The 14012-nt window shown below is 48.3% G+C and overlaps 1 protein-coding gene across 1 annotated transcript in view; it reads right to left on the bottom strand.

Moving 5' to 3' along the window:
• PLEKHG3 (pleckstrin homology and RhoGEF domain containing G3) overlaps positions 1 to 13735 on the bottom strand; it is a 119030-nt gene extending 105295 nt beyond the window's left edge. The window contains exon 1 of the mRNA XM_083167307.1: positions 13606 to 13735. The gene's annotated coding sequence lies outside the window, so the exon portion shown is untranslated. The remainder of the gene's footprint in view (positions 1 to 13605) is intronic.
• Positions 13736 to 14012: the final 277 nt, after the last annotated feature.

Here is a 14012-nt window from a genome sequence, read left to right as displayed (position 1 = left end):
TGGATCACCCCCCCTTGCGGGCTCGCTGCGCTTGCCAACGCAGCGGGCCCGGTACCTCGCTACACTATTTTTATTCTCACTCTATGGGTGTCCGGCGTCTGGGATTTTGACACCATCCGGTTCCTAGCTGCCATGCTACATGACAGGAGATGACTGACTGGTACTTTAGATCTCTTTACTTCAGTGTTTTTCAACCCCTGTGCCGTGGCACACTAGGGTGCCTTGAGCTTTTCTCAGGTGTGCCCCCAGATCTAGAGATGCCCAGACCAGTTTACAGCCACCACCAGTTCAACTGTTATTTACTGGTCTCTTCTTTTCCTGAAAAGGGACAATGTGTTTTATTTTTGTTACCTGTGGGGACCAGTATCAATGTTGACAATCATACTGTCAACCTAATGACCGTATCCCCCCTCTCCCCTACCTTGCAGCAGCCTAACAGCCCCCCCCCCCCTCCGCAGCAGCCTGACCCTAAAGGCCCCCATACACTAGGGCGACTTGTCCTTAGGACAAGTCGCCCCCGACTTCCCCCTGAGCTTCCCCGGCTGCTCCCCAGGGGAGCTTGATTAGATTGGCACTTGATGTGCCATTTTTTACATGTGATAAATCGTCTCGATTTATCACATGTAAAAAACCCGGGGAGCAGGGGGGGGGGGGGGGCTACAGAGCAGGGCTGCTGGTGGGAGCAGGGGGGGCTGGGGACGCTGCGGGGGACACGTCTGTGTCCCCCGCTGCTGGGGACGCTGCGGGGAACAGCGTCTGTGCGGCGAGGCGGTAGAGGGAGCAGGGGGGGCTGGGGACGCTGCGGGGGACACAGGCGGCATAGAGCCGGGCAGAGCGAGCCGGGAGCTGTCAGTGCTAGAAAAAAAAGCCTATACAACGAATGGGCAGCCTGTGATTGGCTGAGCGCTCTCTCAGCCAATTGCTGACTGGCTGAGAGAGCGCTCAGCCAATCACAGGCCGCCCATTCATTGTATGGGCTTTTTTTTTTTTATTCAGTACTGACAGCTCCCGGCTCCCCCCGCCCGGCTCTATGCCGCCTGTGTCCCTCACAGCGTCCCCAGCCCCCCCTGCTCCCTCCACCGCCCCACTAGGTCTCAAGTCGGGTGGTCGGACGTGCAGCAGGTCCGACCACCCGACGCAGATCCGATACGCACGGGACCGCGCATCGGATCTGAGGGGACATCAAAACTAGCCGATTTTGGCCAGATCCGACTGATCTGGCCGAAATCGGACCAAAATCGTCTAGTGTATGGGGGCCTTAACTCTCCCCGCTAGTGCATAAACCTATACACACACACTAGCTCACCCCAAGTACTGATTGGGATGTCGGCTGCCTGTATAGCAGTGTCAGCATCCTGACCCTTTTCAAAGTTCTGACGGCAGTCGGAATGCCGGCATTGGTTTATTGAATGCCGATATCCTGTCCGACGGGATGCTGACTACATCCCTAAAGCGAGATCAGGTTGTGCTTACTGGATCCCAGGGCATCACACAGGCCCTAATTACTGGATCCCAGGGCATCACACAGGCCCTAACTACTGGATCCCAGGGCATCACACAGGCCCTAATTACTGGATCCCAGGGCATCACACAGGCCCTAATTACTGGATCCCAGGGCATCACACAGGCCCTAATTACTGGATCCCAGGGCATCACACAGGCCCTAATTACTGGATCCCAGGGCATCACACAGGCCCTAATTACTGGATCCCAGGGCATCACACAGGCCCTAATTACTGGATCCCAGGGCATCACAACGGCCCTAATTACTGGATCCCAGGGCATCACAACGGCCCTAATTACTGGATCCCAGGGCATTACAACGGCCCTAATTACTGGATCCCAGGGCATTACAACACAGGCCCTAATTACTGGATCCCAGGGCATCACACAGGCCCTAATTACTGGATCCCAGGGCATCACACAGGCCCTAATTACTGGATCCCAGGGCATCACAACGGCCCTAATTACTGGATCCCAGGGCATTACAACGGCCCTAATTACTGGATCCCAGGGCATTACAACACAGGCCCTAATTACTGGATCCCAGGGCATTACAACACAGGCCCTGCTACCTATTTATTTGTTTATTACCAGTTATTCCGCAGCGCTTTACATAAAACATTTAAACATTCATATCAGTCCGTGCCCCAGTGGAGCTTACAATCTAGGGTTAATTTTGTTGGGAACCAATTAACCTATCAGTATATTTTTGGACTATGGGAGGAAACCAGCGTACCCAGAGTAAACCCACAAAAGCATAAACAGAAACTGAACAAAACAATAATAAAAAAAAGACAAACTACACAAAACATTACAGAACAAGTGTATAAATATAGGTGCAAGCAATCCTAACACCTAGATACACAGCGACGGCTGCACCCAAAGGATTACACACAGAACATGACAGCAGATAAGAACCTCTTGGCCCATTGGTGCTATTGTTGGCAGTAGGAAGGAAATAATGGTAATAGCGATAGGTGTGATATCATTATGTTGAATACTGCTTCATATTACTGTACAGTTGTATATGGATTTCTCACACACTGATGGAATACACAATGCTATAGACAGCATTAGATGGAAATCCTGTCCTGCTAATACACTGGTCTGGAAATAAAAGAGGATAGAAAGGTCTTGTCCTGACCAGGTACTATCTATAACTCTGCATTCTGCCTGATTACGGCTTCCTGCTGGTCCGATGTCTGGAATGACCTTCTAGCGGCCAGTGTGTGTTCTGTGACTTAAAGGATTCCACATAAACTGCAAAGATGGGAGTTCTATTGAAGATGGGGGGGTGTTGCCCATGACAACCAATCAGATTCCACTTCTCATTTATTTAGCACCTTCTTGAAGATATAGAAAGGATCTGCTACGGGCTAGGTCCCTGACGCGGAGGTCTGCAAACCCCCGCAGCAAGCTCCTTTGTTAAATTTTTCATTTGATGGGGCATTTGCTGCCCTCTGTGACAGGCAGGGGGCGTTTTTGGGATGGGCACCCGGCGTTTTATGATGTGGGCTCGCCCATAAAAATGCTGGGCAGACCCAACCAAACGCAGACATCAGCGCCCGCCCCCAATTTGTCAGAAAGCGTTCAAAGTCTTGGCTTACTTTTCACGACCAGAGGAAAATTCATTCGATGGTGGCTATCGAATGAATTTTTCTCTGCACGGGTGCATGCGAGCATGGGCGTGGGTTTGGTGGGGTCTGAATTGGGCCCTTAGGGCCTTATTCTAGTTCAGTTTTTCTGACAAAATCCTTCTTAGATGGACAAAACCATGTGCACTGCAGGTGGGGCAGATGTAACATGTGCAGAGAGAATTAGATTTGGGTGGGGTTTTACTTCAAAGTGAGATAAAAATAAAGCAGCCAGTATTTACCCTGCACAGAAACAAAATAACTCACTCAAATCTAATTCTCTCTGCACATTTTACATCTGCCCCACCTGCAGTGCACATGGTTTTGTCCATCTAAGAAGGATTTTGTCAAAAAGAGTGAACTAGAATAAGGCCCTTAGTGAGGATCTGGCAATCCACTCGATCTACTGGATCCCTGTCTGTGCTGCCAGTGTAGCTGTAGGACCAAGAAGTGTCCACCAATGACTGTCCCAGTATGGGCATGCTCCCCTAAGCCACCCAGGGGACCATGCCCGTACTGTGACAGTCATTGGAGGACACTTCTCAGTCCTGCACTACCCTACTGGACCTTACATACGTAATAGCATGTACATTTATCTTTTGATGCGTACGTACAGTATTTGGAGGAATTCAAATACATTCTCAACATCCTTCCAGCGGGAGGAAATCCATACCGTACAGAAATGTGCAATTAAGTAAACATTTTAAACATCTGACAAATGACAATGTTTAATGAGCAAATTTGTTTAACCCCCCCATATTATCGTCCGAGCTACACTGAAAAATGCAAACATGTTTATAAAGTGGGAGAAAACCAGCTGGGGATTCACATGGGAAGATGCAGGCAGCATCTGTTCAAACACCCAGCCTGTCATATATTGTATAAACATGAAACCAGCACTGTTGGCGTTATCAAGGTGAGATCACACAGGCCCCAGCTGGCGGACCACACCGCTTCCACGGAACACAGAGAATTACACAAGTCAGGGCAAGATCACATACGTGCTGGGAAAATAGGTAAAAATGCAATAAAAAAATAAATTACTTGCACTTTTTTTTTTTCTACAGTACATGCTATTTCTCTATGGGCCTAATTCATGCAGGATTGCAGTACACATTTGTTTGCAAAATGGGAAAAACCATGCTGCACTGCACTGGGGCAGATGTAACATGTTCAGAGAGAGTGCTGATGGGGTACACACCAGTGCAGCAGGTAAAATCTTCAATCCGACAGATGACGCGTGAATCGGTTCGGAATCGTGAGTGAGTTATTTTGTTTCAGCGCAGGGTAAATACGGACTGCTTTACTGTTACACTGCAATGTAGTTTTCCGTTTAAACACACCCCACCTAAATCTAACTCTCTCTGCATGTTACATCTGGCCCTGGAAGCCACAACACCAAGGCCGGTGTTGTGGCCGCCGGTAGGGATTCTGTTGCTGGGATTTTAACATCCCGATCGCTGGCATGGTAAACGCCATGACGCCCCTGGCACTATGAAATTGGCGTGCGGCATATAAATAAAGGGTAATACATTATTTCTGAGGAATTGGTGACATGTTACAGGATGTGATACAGAAAGGGAAGCAGGAACTTCTAAATTGACATGACAGCGTTTACGCAGCAGTGTGTGTGATAATGTAACCACATTCCTTATCTGACATAATGTAACGGGCTTGTGTCACGCAGACAGACGCTATAATACTGAGTTATAATATACACATGTTAATAAATGATAATACATTTTAAAACCAGGGTCGCCTACACTCCCGGGAGGCTCCCAGAAAGGTGGTCAACCCTCCCGGATACTGCCCTCCCCCCTTAGTGCATCTCCCCTGCAGCAGAATTAATTTCCTGCGATTCACAGCTTTTCGGGGGCAGGGGGCTAATGATGATAATAATATCATTTAGCCCCGCCCCCTCCTCGACGACCCGCGGGATTTGATGTGGGTGGGGCTTGATGATAGATAATTCACAGCAGAATTTTTTCTTTGTTTAGCACAGGTATGGGTCATTGGGTCGACCAACTTTATGTCGACATGCATTGTGTCGACCACTGAATGTTTACACCTGAGTTCTTAGGTCGACAACTGAAATAGGTCGACATGGGTAAGGTTGACAGGGTCTGACACAAGCATTAGGTTGACACTGGGAAGGTCGACAGTCAAAAGGTCAACATGGGGTTCTTTTTTGTCCCGAATGTCGACACAGTCAACATGGACACCGTGCAAGTGTACCGGCTGCGTTCACCATGCTTCAGGCACACTATTTTGGCAATTTTTTTTTTTTTTTAAACTCATGTAGAAATTTTGACTGTCGACCTAATGCGACACCTGACCTATTTAAGGTGTCAACCTGAGGCCTGTCGCCTTTAGATGCATGTCGCCCTTTATAGTTGAACTAATGGCCTTTTAGCACCAACATCTCCCATAGCAGTGTTATACAGAACAGACAGTGCCATGTATACAGGGAAAACCAACAACTGCATCACTACAGCATGTACACAGGGAAACACAACGTTTGTACAGTCCATCAGCTGACAGTGCCAAGTACACTGACCATCACATCATACCGGACCTGTGCCAGCTATCGGCACACAGATGACCATTCACTGCAGTTCAGGAGCGGTCAGGGCTGAGCAAAGGGAACATCAGACTCAAACTCCCTCTGTATTACTCATCCTGTCCACATAATCATACAACCAAACGTCCATTTACTGCAGCTCTACCCAGAAACCAATAATACACCGGGTATATCTCAGGACCTAATGACAAATAAAATCTAATGATTGGGGAATGTTCCTGCAGAATACTACAGATGCACTAAGTTTCAAAAGTGATAAAATGGAGAGTGATAAACAGCCAGCCAATCAGCTCCTACCTGTCATGTCAAAGGCTTTGTTTGAAAAAGTCAGGCAGGAGTCGATGGGCTGGCTGTTTATCACTCTCCATTTTATCGCTTTCGAAGCTTAGTGCATCTGGCCCTTAACCCTTTGAGTGCCAACATCTCTGTGAGCGATGTTCAAAACATCCGCTAAATATGCCGGCGTCGCTCACATTTGTTATATAAATTCAAATGGAAAATGTTGTGTAAAAAAAGGATTATATTTCTTATATGAGGTAACATTACAGGTCATTATGATGACTAAAAGTTTTGCTTGGCAATTTTCACACCTATTTTGACAAATTGTCTCGGGACTGAAAGGGTTAAGCTTATTTTCATGCAGATTGGCGCAGGAGGAGAAGAAGGAGAGAAAGACAAAAGTTACAGCCCCCCATAGATCATGCAAACAAAGAAACAGTTTAACAAAAGGCAATGGTTCTGGTCATACAAGACGGGTCTTTGGCGAGTTAGGGTCCTGTGTGACCTGAAATATTACCCTATCACAAGCCGCCTCTGAGTTCCGCCGCTGAGGAGTGTTATTAAACAAAACAAGTCTTGCTCCGCCGTTTGGGCGCACACTTTACTGTTATGTAATGTCATTTTTTATAGGCTGGTAAATAGCCCCACTTTCGATGCTCGACTGACATGTGATACCTGTTGGGGGATATTCAGTAAGTGTTTATGTTTTTTGTGTGTACCCTGATGACGATAAAGTAATTTTTTTTCGAAACAGCATTGTAAGTGCTGTAATTAAGCATTACACGAGTGCTGCTGAACTCAGGGCCGGTGCAAGGCACCGGAGCGCCCCAGGCAAGTCGGGGAGGGGGCGCCCCGGTGTCTGCCGCCCGGGTACCTGTCCTGCGGCGCTGTGCGTATATAAAGCTGGCGGCGGCAGCGGGGGTCCCTGCAGTCAATAAGAAATAACGAGCGCTATCCGCCGGGCTATGCGGAAGCACTTCTGTTTTGGAAACACTGGCCGCACGGCGCACGCTGATTGGCTGAATCTCAGCGTGCGGCCAGTGTTTCCAAAACAGAAGCGCTTCCGCATAGCCCGGCGGATAGCGCTCGTTATTTCTTATTGACTGCAGGGACCCCTGCTGCCGCCGGCTTTATATACGCACAGCGCCGCAGGACAGGTACCCGGGCGGCAAGGGGGGGTGAAATACCGTCCTCCAGTGGCCGGCACCCTAGGCAAATGCCTAGATTTGCCTAGTGGTGGCGCCGGCCCTGGCTGAACTTCAAATATATATTTATATAAACACACACTGGCCCTTATTCTGGTTCACTCGCAAAGGCAAATTCTTTCGCAAATGGACAAAACCATGTACACTGCAGGTGGGGCAGATGTAACATGTGCAGAGAGGTAGATTTGGGTGGGTCTTTACTTCTATATTGCAGTGTAAAAATAAACCAAAATAACACACCCAAAGCTAAAGCTCTCTGCAGATGTTACATCTGCCCCACCTGCAGTGCACATGGTTGTGTCCATTTGAGAAGGAATTTGCCTTTGCTAGTGAACCAGAATAAGGGCCACTATGTAGACAAAAGTGATTGAACACTAACAGAAAATAGATGAATATGATTTCATTTAAGTCAGTACTTTGTAGGTGCATCCTGTGCAGTGATTACTGCAGACACAAGGTCCTGGACAACAGCAGGGGGTATGTTTTGCCATTTTGCCTAAAGTACACCGACCAACTGTGACACTGGAGATGGCACCTGCCCTAGAACACACCCATCACTTTGATTAATCCCAGAGGTTCTTAGTGGGGTTAAGAGCTGTCCAGTCCATCCGGGTTACAGAATTTTCATGCGCAGTCTAAACCCTAAATCCTGGGATTGGAAACTACAATCCTGGGATTGAAATCCCAGCAATTTTGGGGCCAAATCTCAGGATCCTGCCGATCTCAAGTTTGGCCACCCTAGTTGACCGGTACAAATGTCAATGTGACAACACGTGTTTGTTAGGCCAAATATATATTTCATGTTCTATGACCACCATCAGTGGAAACGTCCCAGCACATCCCAGCATGCCTTGCCACATATAGTATTTAAAATGGACTAACTCCAACTGATGCTCCTCCTTTTGATGAGAGCCCTCTTCGGGACGGTGTAATGTTAGCATTACTGCCTCACAGTGCTGAGGTCATGGGTTCCATTCCCACCATGGCCCTAACTGTGCGGAGTTTGTCATTTCTCCCCCTGCTTGTGTGGGTTTTCTCTGGGTACTCCCGTTTTCGTTCCTCCCCTTAAACGGAAAGCAGATACATGACTAGCCACTGACTGCGCAGCTCAGCAACCTTCCATCCTGGCAATGTATGTACAATTTAGCCGCAGAATGAAGTGCCAGGATAACAAGGGGTCCCAGATCGCAGCCATTCTGTCACTGGTGCTACAGGGTGACATATTTATTTGTGAAAGAAGTTATTATTTAACTTTACAACCAAAAATGATCCTTCTCTTGTTATATGATTTCTATTATTTATCCTTCCACGTGGAAATGTAACCACATTTCCGGGCTGAGCCACGCATGCTTTTGGCAGAGTTTCTTGGTGAAGACCACTAACCCCGGAGTAGAGTTTGAACTGGAGCGCCGCGTGCAGCACACACGACAGAAGCACCATGATTATACAGCCAGATGTCTGCATAGCACAGCGAAGGCAGACTGGAAAGTTGTATGTATTCCCAGTGATCAGCCATTTCCACAGTGAATAAGACCCTATTAAGCAATGTCAGGGCTTAGCCAGCAGATTGGGTTATAAAACCTAAACGTCAGCAGAATTCTTATAACTCTTCTGTGACGAAATCAGAATCAGAATCAGAATCAGAATCAGAATCAACTTTATTGGCCATGTGTGCTTGCGCACACTAGGAATTTTTTGTGGATTACAGTGCAGCATCAGCAGGGATGAAATGGGGGGGGGGGGGGGGGGGAACGACGACACGTTACATGCATACCATTGAGACATTTTACACATTCCATTGAGACATTAAACGCATTACATTGAGAGCATTAAGACATCACTTGCGGGGATCACATGCCTGCCACGCCGCACAGCGCCTAGGCAGCCATCAGCGGCGCCACTGGTCGTTGCAGCAGCCAGGTAGGTAGCAATATAAGCAGGACAGTACATTTATCACATAGGGGACATGAACCCGCCGAGCTGAACAGCGCCTAGGCAGCCATCGGCGGCGCCACTGGTCGCTGCGGCAGCCAGGTAGGTAGCAACATAAGCAGGGACAGCACATTTATCACACAGGGGACACATACTCGCCAAGCTGCACAGCGCCTAGGCAGCCATCAGCGGCGCCACTGGTCGCTGCAGCAGCCAGGTAGGTAGCAATACAAGCAGGACAGTACATTTATCACATAAGGGACATGAACCCGCCGAGCTGAACAGCGCCTAGGCAGCCATCGTCGGCGCCACTGGTCGTTGCGGAGCCAGGTAGGTAGCAACATAAGCAGGGACAGTACATTTATCACACAGGGGACACATACCCGCCAAGCTGCACAGCGCCTAGGCAGCCATCAGCGGCGCCACTGGTCGCTGCAGCAGCCAGGTAGGTAGCAACATAAGCAGGGACAGTACAGTTATCACACAGGAAACACATACCTGCCGAGCTGCACAGCGCCTAGGCAGCCATCAGCGGCGCCACTGGTCGTTGCAGCAGCCAGGCAGGTAGCAATATAAGCAGGGACAGTACAGTTAAGCAGGGACAGTACAGTTAACACGTGATACATTTGCACAGTTCCTAGGCAGCCATTTGCGGCGCCATCTTGAATCTTCCTGGGGGAGAGCCGTGGGTGGTGGGGGGAGGAGGGGGCAAAGTCAGTTTATAATTATAATGTACCGGATACTAAATTAAATATTTGCCCTCAGTGGACCCTGAATTTACCCCAGTAAGCATGAAGGTGCCCAGGCTCTATGCCACTTCTCCGGAGAAGCCGAATCCGATTCCCCTTAAGCCGCCCCAGATCGGATGTGATACATCGAATGAGCCCCTTCTGCATGCCCATAGCAACATCCCATGTTACACAGAACTCACATTTTAATAAATTTCCTCCATGCTATTTGGGCCGATGTCACCTGATTCTCGGCCAGGTCCACCGGAATCTGGTGAAATCGAGCCCAAATCGCATAGTGTGTGGGGGCCTTAACATTACTTATCATTGCTTTTGAGGCATGCATTGCATTGCTGATATACTAGAATGCACTGTAAGTGATTCTGCATTTGAGAAAGCAAGGTGTGAGTGACAGGTGATGTCACTGACTGAAGTTTCAGCTTTTTGTCCTGTATTAGATCCTATAAGTACACAGTCCTATACATGCTAATGATAGGTTCAACCTTACAGTGGGCCTTATTCTAGTTCCCTCTTTCTGACAAAATCCTTCTTAGATGGACAAAACCATGTGCACTGCAGGGGGGCAGATGTAAAATGTGCAGAGAGATTTGGGAGAGTCATTTTGTTTCTGTGCAGGGTAAATACTGACTGCTTTATTCTTACACTGCAAACCCCACCCAAATCTAATTCTCTCTGCACAAGTAACATCTGCCCCACCTGCAGTGCACATGGTTTTGTCCATCTAAGAAGGAATTTGTCAGAAAGAGTGAACTAGAATAAGGCCCAGTGTTCCGGTCCTGATTGTCCAATTTGTAACTGTTGATTACCTTCGCTACATCCCATAAAAACGTCTATCAAAAAGCCATGCAAAAAAATAACCAATTAGTAATGTATGTATGTATGTAGATTTGTGTAGGAATGTGCAGGACAAATAACCTGATTTTAATGTAGGAAGAATAAAGCACAGATGCGTTGGGGATCCTCTATATCCCAGAATTAACATCACGGTCGCAGAGTTAGTATTTAGCGCTCATGGGATGTAGTTGGCATCACGGAGCGTCCAGAGTGGTTAAATAATATTTAGCAACCAAGCGCTCAACTGGCTGCCAATCTGTCTGGACTTTAATTGACACCATAAAACTGCGACCAGAAAGTATTCCCACTAGAATGCAATATATGCGGCCCTACTGCTACCTTTCCTGAGACCAATTTATGTGTTCCTACATAACCTAATATCAGTGGGGGCCCAGCGTGGGGTGCCAACATGCATACACACTTGGTGAGCGACGGCAGGGGAAGCAACGACAGGGGGGCAGTAGGTTGGGAGTATGGCCACTGCAGCATGGCCGTCGTTAACGACACACGCATCGTTAATGACATCAATAAAAGTCCCATCACTTCCGACCGCATCTTGTGGTGCCCAATGTGTTTTTTTCCAGCACCTGATGCCGCGTGCCATCTCCAATGACACATCGGGTGCTGGAAGATGGGTGGCGGTGGAGCGGGCAAAGGAGCGCTGGTGGCGGCAGAATTTGAAACACTGAGTGACCGTATAATTGGCTAAGATAGAGCTCGATCTCAGCCAATCAGCGGCCGCCTGATTGGCTGAGAAAGCTCTCTCTCAGGCAATCAGTGGGCTGCCCAGTGTTTTAAATAAGTTTCACAGATTCTGGCACTGCTACTGAGTCCCACTGCCGCCATCGCTCCGGTCCCTGCTCCACCGCCACCCACGCTCCGGACCCCGCTTCCAAAACCCACCATTGATTGCATTCAAGTGATCGTATTTGGTTAAAAACCACATGCGGTCACTCATAAATATTATGTGCGGGACATAATATTTTTCAATGCGACTGTTAGGCCCACGCAGCACATTGGGGGGATCCATTATTCATGCAGACAATCCTTCGATTTATTGCACAGATGCGGTCTAAATGGAAGGATTGTATGCAATATTGCCCGAGTGCAGTGGTAGCCAACCCTAGTCCTCGAGAGCTACCAACAGTGCACATTTTCCAGACAACCTAGCTGCTGCGCTGCAGCACAGCTGCACTCATTAATCACTGACACATTTTAAAAGATACACAGATGGAGCTAATTAGTTCACTTGTGATTCTGTGAGGAGACCTGCAAAACATGCACTGTTGATAGCTCTCGAGGACTAGGGTTGGCTACCCCAGCCCTAGTGTATGGGCTACATTATAGCCTCACTGCTATCATCTGCTGCTGCTGCTGCTGCTGCTACTACTACTACTACTACTACTACAATAATTCAGGATTTACAAATAGTGTTTGGTGTCATTATGTGAAATGATGATTTAGAAGCGTTTATAGTTCCTGGTAAGTATCTACACAACACATATACTGTATGTTGCAAAGTGTTATTCAACATTTGGTCACATAAGAAAAACAAATCAGAAAGTTGGAAGGCAGAGTCTGTATGGTCAATGTCTGTCCTTGTCTCTCCTAACTACCACACTAAGGGGCTAATTCAGCTTCCATCGCTATATACACAAAACACAGTGGATTGTGAGCAGAAATGATTAACGCCACTTGCTACAGTTTCTCTGCTGAATTAGCCCCTAGGCTCCAGGTACAATGTAGAACTGTACACAGATATAGTACCACACAATAGACAGATAGCAAATGTCCTTTTAAGGAAAAAGGCTGCATCCAAGATAACCGGGACACACAAAACATCAGATTATCTAGTACAACAGGTCACTCTGTACACAACATGACTATCATACACACAGTATACCACATCACTGTGACACAGTACACCCCATCGCTGTGAGACACACAGTACACCCCATCGCTGTGAGACACACAGTACACCCCATCGCTGTGAGACACACAGTACACCCCATCGCTGTGAGACACAGTGCACCACATCGCTGTGATACACACTGCTAAACACAGTACATCAGAGCACAATTACACAAAGCGCATCAGGGCACAGTTACACAACACATCAGGGCACAGTGACGCACAGAACATCAGGGCACTGTTACACACAGCACATCAGGGCACAGTTACACAGCATTTGAGCACACACAGCACATCAGGGCACAGTTACACAACACATGAGGGTACAGTGACGCACAGCACATCAGGGCACAGTTACACAACACATGAGGGTACAGTGACGCACAGCACATCAGGGCACAGTTACATACCTCCCAACATGACCCATGCCAGGAGGGACAAAATGCTCTGCATCTGGACATTCCTCTTAATGTATGATTGCCATCACCTGTTTTTGAACAGGGTAACTAATAAGAAAGGTGTCACCACAGGTGATGGCAATCCTAAATTAATAGGAAAGTCCAGAAGCAGAGCATTGTGTCCTCCTGGAGAGGGTCATGTTGGGAGGTATGCAGTTACACACGGCACATCAGGGCACAGTGATGCACAGCACATCAGTACACACAGCACATCAGGGCACAGTGACGCAGGGCACAGTGACGCACAGCACATCAGGGCACAGTTACACACGGCACATCAGTACACACAGCACAGTTATTACACATAGTACATATGCGGATTTCCAGTGCTACTTGGTTTTAAAATCAGATTTAGTGAAATGAGTGTAAATACAGTTGCACTATACTGTCACTCATCCCCGCACATATCACCAGTGTGTCATTGTGTAACACAGCACTGCCCGGGCATCAGCTCCCTCATACATCATATTACCATTAGGACAGACAGCTAGGCAGGGTGCGGAGTTTAGCCGTACTCACCGGGTCCATGCCCCGCACATCACCAGGCGATACCGGTCCTACTGGCTGCACAGACTGCAGCTCCCGGGGAGTCTGGACCACGAGTCTCTGTGCCGGCTCGCAGCCAGGGAAGCCACGCCCACAGGCCGCCCATCACCCGCCCCCAGGCCGCCCATCACCCGCCCCCAGGCATTCCAGCAGTGGGACGGATCTTCTCTGCCACCACCAGCAGGAGTCCTGGTCCTGGGTCTGATCTCTGCTGCTGCTGTGTGATCTGCTGTGAGATCTTCTGTGCCCCGCCCCCAGTCAGGGGGCTATGGATCTTTCCTATCAATAAACCAATATATCAGCTATCTAGGAATAGGGTTTTTGTGCATTTCTGCTGCTGGCACCGTCTCCACCTCACACCTAGGAGGTCATTCTGGTTG

This window comes from Crinia signifera, chromosome 12 (genome assembly GCF_055691185.1).
Source record: "Crinia signifera chromosome 12, ASM5569118v1, whole genome shotgun sequence".
Lineage (NCBI taxonomy): Eukaryota > Metazoa > Chordata > Amphibia > Anura > Myobatrachidae > Crinia > Crinia signifera.
The sequence above is the reverse complement of the archived record's forward strand: the minus strand, read 5'-3'. Positions and strand labels throughout refer to the sequence as shown.